Source organism: Plecotus auritus (assembly GCF_963455305.1).
Source record: "Plecotus auritus genome assembly, chromosome: 14".
Classification (NCBI taxonomy): domain Eukaryota; kingdom Metazoa; phylum Chordata; class Mammalia; order Chiroptera; family Vespertilionidae; genus Plecotus; species Plecotus auritus.
The window spans coordinates 9,614,108-9,626,584 of NC_137780.1; the positions used below are offsets into that span (position 1 = coordinate 9,614,108).

The 12,477-nt window shown below is 43.3% G+C and overlaps 1 long non-coding RNA gene across 4 annotated transcripts in view; it reads left to right on the plus strand.

Moving 5' to 3' along the window:
- Positions 1-12,477, plus strand: part of LOC308238919 — a 69,608-nt gene that overhangs the window by 21,525 nt on the left and 35,606 nt on the right. For 3 of the 4 annotated variants that reach the window (XR_013959647.1, XR_013959648.1, XR_013959649.1), the window contains exons 3-4: positions 9,268-9,368; positions 10,139-10,295. This is a non-coding gene — a long non-coding RNA (uncharacterized lncRNA). Of the gene's footprint in view, positions 1-9,267; positions 9,369-10,138; positions 10,296-11,020; positions 11,124-12,477 lie in introns of all 4 variants that reach the window. The other variant, XR_013959646.1, reaches the window with a different exon arrangement.

The following is a 12,477-nucleotide window of genomic DNA, read 5'->3' on the forward strand; positions in this document are numbered from 1 at the left end:
CTCCACCGTGAACGAGAAACGAGCAGCGCCCTCCGACACCAGGGGACCCGGCTTTTAGAAGTAAGATGGAATGGCTATTAGAAGGGGCGACGGGCATGACCTAACACCGCACAGGGAAGCTGTGGGGAGGAAGTGACACAGGACCGGTGAATGGTAGACCCCGAGGCCCCTTGGACGGCATCCTGGCCTGCGCAGGTGAGAAACCCAGGTCCAGCGAGGTTAATGGACTTACCCAAGGTCATGTTGTGAGTTATTGTCCTTTTGTTGTTCCAGGTCACCCTTCAACAAAAACATTGTTTTTCAAGGTTTCTAAGAGTTCAGAGTTCACCGGCTATCATAGTTTGAAATGCTTTTTTCCTGAGAACTCATTCATTCAGCAGTACTTAACGGGAACCTACCGCAAATGTGTTCCCCATATTAGAGGTGATTAAAAAAAAGAGGTTCCTGCACTTACAGAGCTTACAACTTACTCTATTCAGTGTTTTCCATCTATTATCTCATTTAATGCTCCCAATAACCTTATGAGGTGGGTACTGTTATCATCCCCGTTAGTCAGTTAAAGAACCTGAAGTTTAGGAGGTTCAGTTGACTGCCTAAGACATGTCTAGAAAACACTCAAGCTGATATGTAAAGCCAGTTACTTTGACCTCATGGACAATACGCTAACCATTACACAGTATTGCCGCCTGGCTTGTGATATGCTGGAAGGCTGATTATTTTTAAGTTGCTTTGGTCAACATGCTTTATGTAGGAGTTGGGTGAGCGTGAAGACCGAGGAGTGTGTGAGACTGTGATAGGGGTTGGGTGAGGGGAATGGTTCATTGTTATTGACTCTAGCTAAGCGTATTTAATTACAATCTTTCCAGGATTTTTGCGAATGGCCCATTACGCTGGCCTTTGGTATCCCAGAGGCAGAGGTGTGGAGGCAAGGGTTAGTAGACATGCTTCCTTCACAGCCTTCACCAGCTGTCACAAAAACACGCATCTTCTCACCCAGAGCTCAGAAACCATCTCATTATTTAAATTTCTGATCTGCGGTGTTGTATGAAATACCGTTCAGAACTCTGTGCTTTGGGATCTGTGGCATAGCAACACACTTTCCCAGCCTGAGTAGAAAGCGCGGGGGCTTAGTAATGTACGCTGAGTGGCCAGATGATGATGATCTCTGAACACATAATCATCTGGCCACTCAGTGTATATCCTATATAATAAAAGGCTAATAGGCAAATTGTCCCCTCAACCAGGAGTTCGAGCAGCAGGCAGGCCGGCCAACCGCCCATGTCCCCTCCCCCTGGCCAGGCTGGCCGGACCCCACCCATGCACGAATTCATGCACCAGGTCTCTAATATGTGTGTGTGTGTGTGTGTGTGTGTGTATACATACATACACATATATATGTGCATATATATATATATATATATATATATATATATATATATACACATACACACACACACACACACACTGAGTGGCCAGATTATTATGTGTTCAGAGATCATAATAATCTGGCCACTCAGTGTATATGACCACATTGCCCTCCCACTTCTCAACGCTGTTCAAAAGAATGAAATAGAGAGCCCGCTTTCTCCAAGAATGTAACAGGCCAATTTATGATTCTAATTCTCTGTTTGGTCACCTGAAATATACGATTTGAGCAGCTTTATGCCTTTAACAGGTATTTCTTAAAGGCAATTCCTTCTTGCATTACCGTGCGTAAATGTTTTGGCTCCAAAGAGAAAATGTGCCCTTCAAACAAGTTGGTTTCTTGCAGGGCTGCCTCTGCGTGTGAATTCCGAGGTGCTGACGGCCCGGCGTTCCCTGCGATCGGCTTCTCAGGGCTCAATTCATTACCCCTGTTCATTATTCAATTTGTTGGGCTCTGAGCACCTGAATAATTGAAAGCGATGCAAGTATTATAAATTATATTGTCTGCGTTCATAATCCCCATTTGAGAGTTTATAGCTTCACTGTAAAAATTCACTGTGTTGGAACCTGGCATACAAGGTCTTATATTGAAAACAAATTAATTTATAAATACTTTTTTTTTCTTCCCCGGACTCAATATTTATCAAATCTTAAATTTTTCAGTTGTGGTTTTTATGGCTTTTACTGCCACAGCAAGACCACTGGTGGAAAAAATTGTCTTACATCTTCACTTCTTCATTCTCTTTTTTGCAACAAATATTTATGGAATAGCTGTTCTTTTGACAGTGGGAGGCTGGGGCTGGGCCTGGGGCTGGGTCAGCCTGATCTGAGAAGAATAAGAGGGAACGCAGGCTTGGTAGCCCTGTACGTTATGGCTTCCACCTCCTGCAGGCATTCCCAAAACAAAATAAACACACACACAAATTGTCAGTAACCCCGTCTGTTGCCTCTGATCCTTGGGTCTTCCTGGGGACATGAACTTGATGGTGCTCTAGCCACCTTGAGACACGCTGCCCAGTTCTTACTCTGCAAAGAAGAGTGGAATACATTTCTTAGTGAAAGTGACAGAACTATGCTTTAAAGCTTGAGAGAGAGAGAGAGAGAGAGAGAGAGAGAGAGAGAGAGAGAGAGAGAGAGAGAGGAAACATGTGGGTGAGTTTTCATGGACTGATGCCTGAACCGGAAGGCAGGCTGCAGGCTCAAGTCTTGGGGATGCAAACCTAGGGGAGTTCTAACTTGATCAGTGCTACCTCTGCATTGCCTGATGGAGGAATTAATGGATTTGTTTTACCGCATTAAAAATAGCTTTACTGTTTTTCCCCCTAATTATAAAGAAAGAATGCACACCAGCTTCCTTGTAAAAGAGGAATCAGTAGATGAAGGCATAAAGTATAAAGCAGGGGTCCTCAAACTTCTTAAACAGGGGGCCAGTTCACTGTCCCTCAGACTGTTGGAGGGCCGGACTATAGTTTAAAAAAAACAAACTATGAACAAATTCCTATGCACACTGCGGGCCCGGGACGAGTCGGCTGCTAAGCAGGACAGGCAGCGGCACCCGGCGGGCCGGATAAATGTCCTCGGCAGGCCACATGTGGCCCACAGGCCGTAGTTTGAGGACGCCTGGATAAAGTGAAAACGACCTGGACATGAGTTTGTCGAGCACTCGTCCAACAGGTATTTCTGGAGCACACATCCTGTACTCCGGGGCTCGGGTCAATAGTGGCAAAGGATACAGATGTGGTCCCTGCCTTTAGTGAGCGTGGACTTGGTGAAAGACACAAGTAATGAACAAGAAAGCAAACAAATGCATGTATATTATACTTTTATGAAGGCCGAGAACAGAGAGTCATGATGGGAAATCAACAGCGGAGAACCTGCCACACAGCTTCCTATGTATATGTTTAGACACTTATTTTTACAAAAACAAGATCATGTATGCAACTTGCCTTTCAGTATAACCATGTTCATGTAACTCTTCCATGTAAATAAGTATAGATTGAGAGGACAGTATTGCATGACTATATCATAATTCTCAAAGATCAGTCCTCTATTGATGATTATTGATTTGTTCGTGGTTTTCACAGGCATTGCTGAGACAAACTCCCTTTGACATATTCCTTGGGGTATATTTACGATTATTTCTTAGCACAGATATGTAGACATGGGATTTCTTTTTTTTTTTATTGTGTAAAGTTTTACATATGTCTCCTTTTCCCCCGATTGACCTCCCCCCACATCCATTCCCACCTCCGAGGGCAAGCCCTCACCGCCCCAGTGTCTGTATCCATTGGTTATGCTAACATGCATACAGGTCCTTTGGTTGACCTCTAACCTCCCCCCCACACTTCTCCTGCCATTTGTCTCTGGATCAGTTTTTGTCCATCAGTTTATGTTGATCATTATATCCCACATATGAGTGAGATCATGTAATACTTATCTTTCTCCGACTGGCTTATTTCGCTTAGCATAATGCTCTCCAGTTCCATCCACGCTGTTGCAAATGATAAGAGTTCCTTCTTTTTTTATAGTGGCATAATATTCCATTGTGTAGATGTACCACAGCTTTTTAATCCACTCCTCTGCTGATGGGCACTTGGGCTGTTTCCAAACCTTAGCTATGGTGAATTGTGCTGCTATGAACATAGGGGTGCATATGTCCTTTCTGAGTGGGGTTTCTAGTTTCTTGGGATATAGACCTAGAAGTGGGATCACTGGGTCAAATGGGAGTTCCATTTTTAGTTTTTTGAGGAAACTCCATACTGTTCTCCACAGTGGCTGCATCCGTCTGCATTCCCACCAGCAGTGCACGAGGGTTCCTTTTTCTCCGCATCCTCACCAGCTCTTGTCGTTTGTTGATTTGTTGATGATAGCCATTCTGACAGGTGTGAGATGGCATCTCCTTGTTTGGATTTGCATCTCCCGGATGATTAGTGACTGAGTATGTTTTCATATGTCTCTTGGCCTGCTGTATAGACATGGGATTTCTGAGTGAGAAAGTATGCCCATTAGAAGTGTACATACATGTTGTCAAAACACCACAGGGAAACCTGGACTGGTTTATACTCCCTGCAGCATGGCATTCATGTGGGAGGCAGAACAGGTGGCTGATTTCAGAAGGTGGGCCTCAGAGCTAGATCGCCACCATGCAGGTCTCAGTCCAGCACTTAGGAGCCAGGTGACTGGGCTGGGTCCATTACCTCCCAGCATCTTGGTTTCCTCATCTAGAATGAGGCGTAGTGAGTTATGGATAATTGTGAAGATGAAAGGAGATAACCCATTTTAAGCCTTTAACACATGGGCTATGTTCTCAATCAGTGTTGGGTATTGCTATTGTATACCCTATACCAGGGGTGGGCAAACTTTTTGACTCGAGGGCCACAATGGGTTCTTAAACTGGACCGGAGGGCCGGAACAAAAGCATGGATGGAGTGTTTGTGTGAACTAATATAAATTCAAAGTAAAGGAGCGGAGGGGAGAGCAAGAGAACCCTCCGCTCTTTGGGCTCCGCAGGCTGGATAGAACAGCCGAACGGGCCGGATCCAGCCCGCGGACCGTAGTTTGCCCATGGCTGCTCTATACCCTTGTCAGTACTGGAATCTGTGATGTCCCTGTGTTCCTCCCCAGAACTGCCATTCTTTCCTTACCCCAAGGCAACCACTTGCTAAGTGTATTGCTTTCCACTTCCACGCATTTATTTCTTAATCTATTTTTATTGATTTCAGAGAGGAAGGGAGAGAGATGGAAACATCAATGATGAGAATCATTAATCATCTGCTTCCTGCACGCCCCCTACTGGGGATCAGCCTGCAACCCGGGGACGTGCCCCGACTGGGAATTGAACCGTGACCTCCTGGTTCAGAGGTTGAAGCTCAACCACTGAACCACACTGGGGAGCCATTTCCATACATTAAAAATTAACAAATACAACATGCAGTGTATCATACAATAGGGAGTGTTGCTTTCATTCTTTAAAACTATGCATATACTAGTAAATGATGCACAGTTGGGTTTTGTTTTCTCAATATTTTATTTGGGAGAGGGATTTGTGATCACCCAAGGAAGGAAGGTTGATGCTTTCCCACTGTTCTACAACCCCGCCTTAAGGGAATATACCACTGTTTATCCATTCTTTTCTCTCTCTTTTTTAAAAAGATATATTTTATTTTTTTTTACAGAGAGGAAGGGAGAGGGATAGAGAGTTAGAAACATCGATGAGAGGGAAACATCCATCAGCTGCCTCCTGCACATCCCCTACTGGGGATGTACCCACAACCAAGGTACATGCCCTTGACTGGAATCGAACCTGGGACCCTTCAGTCCACAGGCCGACGCTCTATCCACTGAGCCAAACCAGTTAGGACTATCCATTGTTTTCTTGTTGTCCTTACAAACTCTGTTGCTATGAACATTCTTGACCAAAAGTGTAAACAACAAATTGCCATTCAAATGATTTTGTATCATTGCAAACGTACTTAACTTGGAAAATCAATTCATCAACTAATATTTATTGAGCAGCTACTGTAAATCAGGGTCATGTCCAAGGCGTTGATGATAAGATACAAAGAAATACAAGGGAATCAGTTCCTGCCTTCTTAGCTGGAGCAATAGGATATATATGCGCCGTGGAGTTCTTTATGGATAAGTAGCTTGTTGGAGAAATACTACATGCCGGGTACTGTCCTAGGCTTTAGAAATACCAAAATGATTCAGAAGACAAGATTTGAGCAGAAAGGTGAGAACAGAGGTGGAAAGTAATTGGAAGGAATTCCCAGGAAGATACGTTCTGAACGACCTAAAGTATTCCCAATGCCATTCTGTAGAGTGGCGAATAATATCCCACACTGATGAATTCTCGAGTTACCAAGCAGGACAACTCTGAAATGAAAATGTGTCATAAATGTTAATAGATGGCTTGATTAAGGATTTTTTTCTTAAAACAATTGCTATTGGTAAATTCCAGTCTCTGAGACAAAATGTATATTTAAGCAAGTAGACTTTTCATTGTTCTAAACGCACTTTAGAAAATTCCAGCTTTTGTTTGCTGAGAGCAAGAATTGTTATAAGAAGATAGAAAAGCTACTTATTTTTTATGGGACTTCCGCATAAATCTTCTCCGGATAACGCGATCCGGCGACATAAATTTCAGGAGCTTGTTGCTGCCTCACCTGCTCTGGAGCCGGTCCCGCCGACAGCAATATTCAGGCCTGGAATTGAGCCATTTGCCAGGGTCATAAATAAGAGAGGATGTCATGGCTGTTTTCATTTGACTGAGCAGTAATGGAGTTAATTATACTTTCCGTCTCTTTGTTTTTGATCTGTGTTTCCAAAGTCATCTAAGCTTCGGGGAGTTCTCAGATTTTAACTCTTCCCTGGTCTGACGGGGTTTCACAGCGACCCATGATGACTCTGAATTTTCACCTTTATTTGCAACTGTGTAAGCTTGTGTTTCGCCTGCATTCTTCTGCAGAGGACTGTGACAATTGACTTTATTTTGTACTTGACGTGTAGTTTTTAATTTGAGCATTTTATATACCGAATCTATTGGGGAGGAAGGATTTTGGCCCAGTTTCCTAGTCGAGACAGGTACAGGAAAGACAAGTGACGTGTGTAATTCAATAAGATGTCAGGAGTGGAATTGAAATTTTCTAAAAATGTATTTTATTGTTGAAAGTACTACAGATGTCCCCCTTTCTTCCCCGATTCGCCCCCTCCATCCCACACCTCCCCAAGTTTGTTGCGATTAGGAACCCCTGTTGAATGCAAAAGGGCTCCTATGATTTTTCTGCCAAGCTGAATTGAGAGATGACATTACACAAGTTAGGTAAATACACATGCACATACAGGGCGGGTCAAAAGTAGGTTTACAGTTTGTACGGAAAGATAACACAACAGTTAGTAAATAATAATACAAGAATCAGCTGTGTCTTGCATACAACTGCAAAGCTACTTTTGCCCCACCCTGTATATATAAACATTTGGAGTCATCAGACTAATATTTTCCCCCATTTTTTAAAAATCCTCATTTTTTTTTAATCCAAATGTTTATTGATTTTAGAGAGAGTGAGGGGGAGAGAGAGAGAAACAATTGTGCCCCTTTCGGCGACCGAAGTCATAATCTAGGTATGTGTCCTGACTGGGACTCGAACCTGAGACCTTTTGGTGTACAGGACGATGCTCCAACCAACTGAGCCACAGCATCAGACTAATTTTTAATCTCTATTGATTTATTTCTTCAAATCTAACCTGAAATAGATTTTTAAATCAACATGGATACTTTAGTTTTAATTGATTATCCTCTAATTTTTTTTGTCTATGTAGATATTCTCTCATTTAACTGGCAGCTAAGCTTCTAAAAAAATTTGAAGAAAAGATCATTTGCATGTTTTATTCTTATGACAATAAGTACTGAAATATTTGGAAATAAGGAGATTAAACAGTTTTCATTTTTATCAATTCTCGGATAGTTTAGATAACGGAACCATGGGAAAGTAGTCTATGCTATTCTCATATATACATACACAAGTATACATACATACTAAATATAAAAATAGTCAAATCTATAATTTTGTGGTTTCATTTGATTTAAAATGTGACTTTGCTTTTTAAGAAGTACAGCTTTTCCTTGGTAATGTTCCCTCGCTAATGAACAGCTTCCCACAAAAGCTTTCTCACCCATCATTCAGGTTGAGATTTGCTTTTAAAGGTGATTTAAAGCAATGTTCAAGCTGCTGATTTTGATTCCAATTAAAAACAGTTAAGAAATCCTGACATACAATCACCTCATCTTGTCTTCTGTCTCCTGCACAAATGACATTTCCTAGTAATCATGCTCTTACCATGATGGCCATCGTTTTTATGAAGAACCCATGAATCAGTTATTTTTCATCATGAAAGAAAAATAGGTTAAATCAGAAGAACTACATTAAAAATAGGGCTGCGCATCATGGAGGGATTTTGCTGAAATCAAGGGAGAAGTTCACTAGGAATCCACTGTTTGGTGGGAAAAGATTTTTAATTTTTGGCCTGAGATTTTTCCCGAAGAAATTCATGTCATTCTCTTTGTAGGCAGGAGTGTGGATGGGTTGGGTTAGGGTTACTTGGTACGCATTTTGTACAGACCTGCTGGGGATAAGTTATTTCTGGGTACGGAGGAATGACCCTAATTGACTTCTTATGTCTTTGAAGGTTTTGGTTGGATTTTGTGTTGGTTAGGATTAACTCTGAACTCACTATTATAGATCCAAGGGCTGCTCTGGCAAAATCGCTTTGCAAACTGATAGGAAAACCCTAGGGTGAGATTCCGCACCTTGTCATAGGACATACCTGTTCAATGAAACCTTCTTCTACTCAGAAAAGGGTGGGGGGCAGCGTGGGTCAGCATTTTGTGCTAATGTAACGGCTTGATTTCGACGTGATCCCGATTCCGTTGGAACTGCTGTTCCAAAGAAAAGAACGGAAATAAACTCACCCAGCACACGTCCGAAAGAGGAGTTGAAAAGGAAAATCCATCAACCCAAACCCCTCAGTAGCTGCTAAATTTCAGCCTCAGCGTTACAGGCCTCACTGTGGATCAGTGGGGTGTGTGTCTCTTGCTTTGTAATGGGCACATGTTTCAGTGATGAGCTTCAACGTAAGTCATTGTGAAATTGGACACAGCTTTGGCATTTAGGAGAAAAAACATCGCAAACTCGAATCCCAGCTTGTTAGAAGCGGCTTCTGAGGCAAATAGACATTCTTCGTGTGTTTTATGAACGCTCCGGAAATTCCGTGCTTAAAGAATGAATGTACCTGAGCAACTTTCTCTAAGGAAGGTCACATTTTCTTCTCGTTGAACTCTTTCAGGCGCCCGACCCAGTTTGCATATTGAGCTTCCAGAACTATTTTCAACTACCCGGAGCAGCTGGGCATGAAGAACACATTCTTATGTCTTTAGCTACAAATTGGTAAGCAAATGGGCTCCGGGGGCCCCGGAGGGAGGGGCACCCCCCACCACCACCTTAAACCCAGTCTGTTTATGACGGAGGAAGTTCCGATCAGGTTTATAGTGTGAAAGTCTCCAACATATCAACTCCATCGGAGAGCAGGACAAGCCATTGTAAATAGGTGCTATCAAAGCAGCAGCCATTGCAATGAAATGAAGCAAATCAATTGTTTTTGAGAAAGGTGCCTTTCAGATCTCCTTCCTCGGGTTCTGGGCTTCTGAGCCAAGTTCACAGGAAAACAACTTGCGCTAAGAACTTGGGATTTCAGCTCAGGATCTTGGAAGGTCAGAGAGTTGGCCGGTAAACCATCCTTTCCCTAATCTGTGGCCAGGGAATCAGCTTGTTCCTTGAAAGCCATTTAAAGCAATTCAGTGACATTAGCCTCAGAATTAATAAAAACCAAAGGGCTCAAATAAATACAGTTTCTCATTTGGTGACTTTGCTTCTACCCATCAGTTGCCTGCTATTTAATATGGCATTAATGGTTTTTCCCTCCAAAACAGGTTATGGTTTATCAGAATTGATAACTGTGTCAGGTGCATGTAGACTTAGAGATGTTATTTTTTGGGGGGGCATAGAGGGGCAGGAATCAAAACATCTTCGGTACCTCTGTCTGAGCTTTGTGTTCTGTAAAAGAATTTCAGCTGCAAAGAGGAAGCTAGCTGAGTGTGGTTTCTCTATAAGCCAGTAGGGTAGTAATTACTATATCCTGATTATTTCTTTGAACACAGTAACAGAGTGCGTAGCAAACACTGAACCGGACACCCTCACATGTTGTCCCGGGGAATGTGACTGTGCTCACCTCCATCCGTGGTGGGATTACAGATCAGAATCCTGTTTTGTGAATCTTTGCTGAGCCGGAGGACCAAGCGAAGTGCCTGGCCTGTGGTAGGTACTCACAGTCTTTCTATCAGATAAATGGAAATCAATGTAGCTAGCGTTGAAAAGAATTAATTTCGGGACTGAGAATTTGAATTCAAACGTTTAATCCTCTGGAGAGGGCAAAACCAAAGGGATGAACTTGCAGAGTTTGCTTTCCCCATGTGGTCACACCGATGTTCTCTCGTGTTTTTGACGTGAATGCCACTTCCAAGTTGGGGGGGACTGACAGGTAAGCAGTACATGTGTTTGTGTTTAAAAGGTATCTACACTAATAAAAGAGAAAGATGTAAATTGACTGTACCTTCGCGATGCCTACCAGCCAATCAGGAGTGAGTGTGCAAATTGACCCAACAAAGATGGAGGGTTAATTTGTATACACAGGCGCCAAGCAGCCGGGGGTGGGACACTTGCTTCGTCAGGCATTCCGCACCTCCCCAGCCGCTCCGGGCCTCTGGGCAGCATGGGAAGGCGGAAAGGCAGCTCTGGGCCGGAGCAAAGGCGGTGCCGGCAGCCAGGGGAAGGAAGGCCCATTATTGCACAAATCTTCATGCATCGGGACTCTAGTTCAGCATAAATATTTACCAGTAGTTAGGTAGAGAGTTTGGTGCTTTCCAGTGTGGCCAGAAGGCAGCGGGCTGTCATCGGTTCAGGTAGGGGGTGGGTAGGAGAAGGCTTTGTGGGAGGGGACTGTAAAACCTAACAGGTTTGCTTCCCCGATTCCCCACCTTGAGGCAAAGAGGAGCTTCTCAAAAATGTGTGCGAAGGAGCAGCTTGATCCGAAGAGCGTTTTGGAAAAAGCCCTCGGCTGCAGGGTAGACACCGATCGGATACCAGGTATGTCTTTTAAAAGGTGGGAGAGAGGAGAGACGCAGGGATTTGAACAGAAAATTCTGAAAGAGAAAGTTCAAGCAGGACTTGAGATTTCTGATTTGGGCCACGAGGAGGGGATGGAGCTGTGGTCCATGGACATGAGTTAGAAAAGACTCTCACCTTAAAAAACCTAGACAGTTGGGAATTGGGATTTAATGAATACAAAATATTTTCACAAAACAAGTAACTACCCGGATGGCTTGACTTCAAATTCCAGAACTACTTCTTGCTCAGTTTGTGATCTCAGGAAGTTACTTTTCTGTTGTTCAGTTTTCTTGTTTGTAAAATCAAGTGGTTGTAAAAATAAAATATTAGGAAGAGACAGTGTCATGGGTAAAGGCTCAGGCTCTGGAGTAAGCCGGCCCAAGATTGAGTCCTAGGTCTGTTGTCGCCTCGCTGTGTGACGGTGGGCAAGTGACCTAACTTCTCTGTGCTTTAGTTCCCTCCTTTATAACATGAGGGTAATGATAACCTATTTCGATGGTGCCAGGAACGGTTTAGTAAACAGGCTGCCGCTTCTTCACTGACTTGAAATACCACCCGTATGGTAGAGTCATGTACTAACTACATAGTGACATTTTGATCAGTGACGGATTGCATATACGATGGTGGTCCCGTGAGGTGATAATGGAGCTGAAGAATGATAATTTCCCAGTGACATCGTAGCCATTGTAACGTATGGTGCAACTTACTACTTACGTGTTTCTGATGATGTTGGTATAAACCAGTGGTCGGCAAACTCATTAGTCAACAGAGCCAAATATCAACAGGACAACGATTTAAATTTCTTTTGAGAGCCAAATTTTTTAAACTTAAACTTCTTCTAACGCCACTTCTTCAAAATAGACTCGCCCAGGCCGTGGTATTTTGTGGAAGAGCCACACTCAAGGGGCCAAAGAGCCTCATGTGGCTCGCGAGCCGCGGTTTGCCGACCACTAGTATAAACAAAACAACAGCACTTCCAGTCTTACAGAAAGTGCTGTAGGCAGTATTTTCACTGGCCCCGTTCTGTGTATAGAAATGTCTAGACACACACAAATACAATTGTGTTATAGTTGCCTGTAGTGTTCAGTCCAGTAACATGGTGTACAGGCTCAGAGCCCAGGACCAATAGGCTGTACCATGCATCCTGGGTGGGTCATACGCTAGATCATCTATGAGGTCCATGCAGTGATGAAATCACCTAACGACACATTTCCCAGAATGCATCCCTGCCCCTTTAAAAAAATATCTTTATTGATTTGAGAGAGGAAGGGAGAGGGAAAGAGAGATAGAAACATCAATGGTGAGAGAGAATCATTGATCAGCTGCCTCTTGC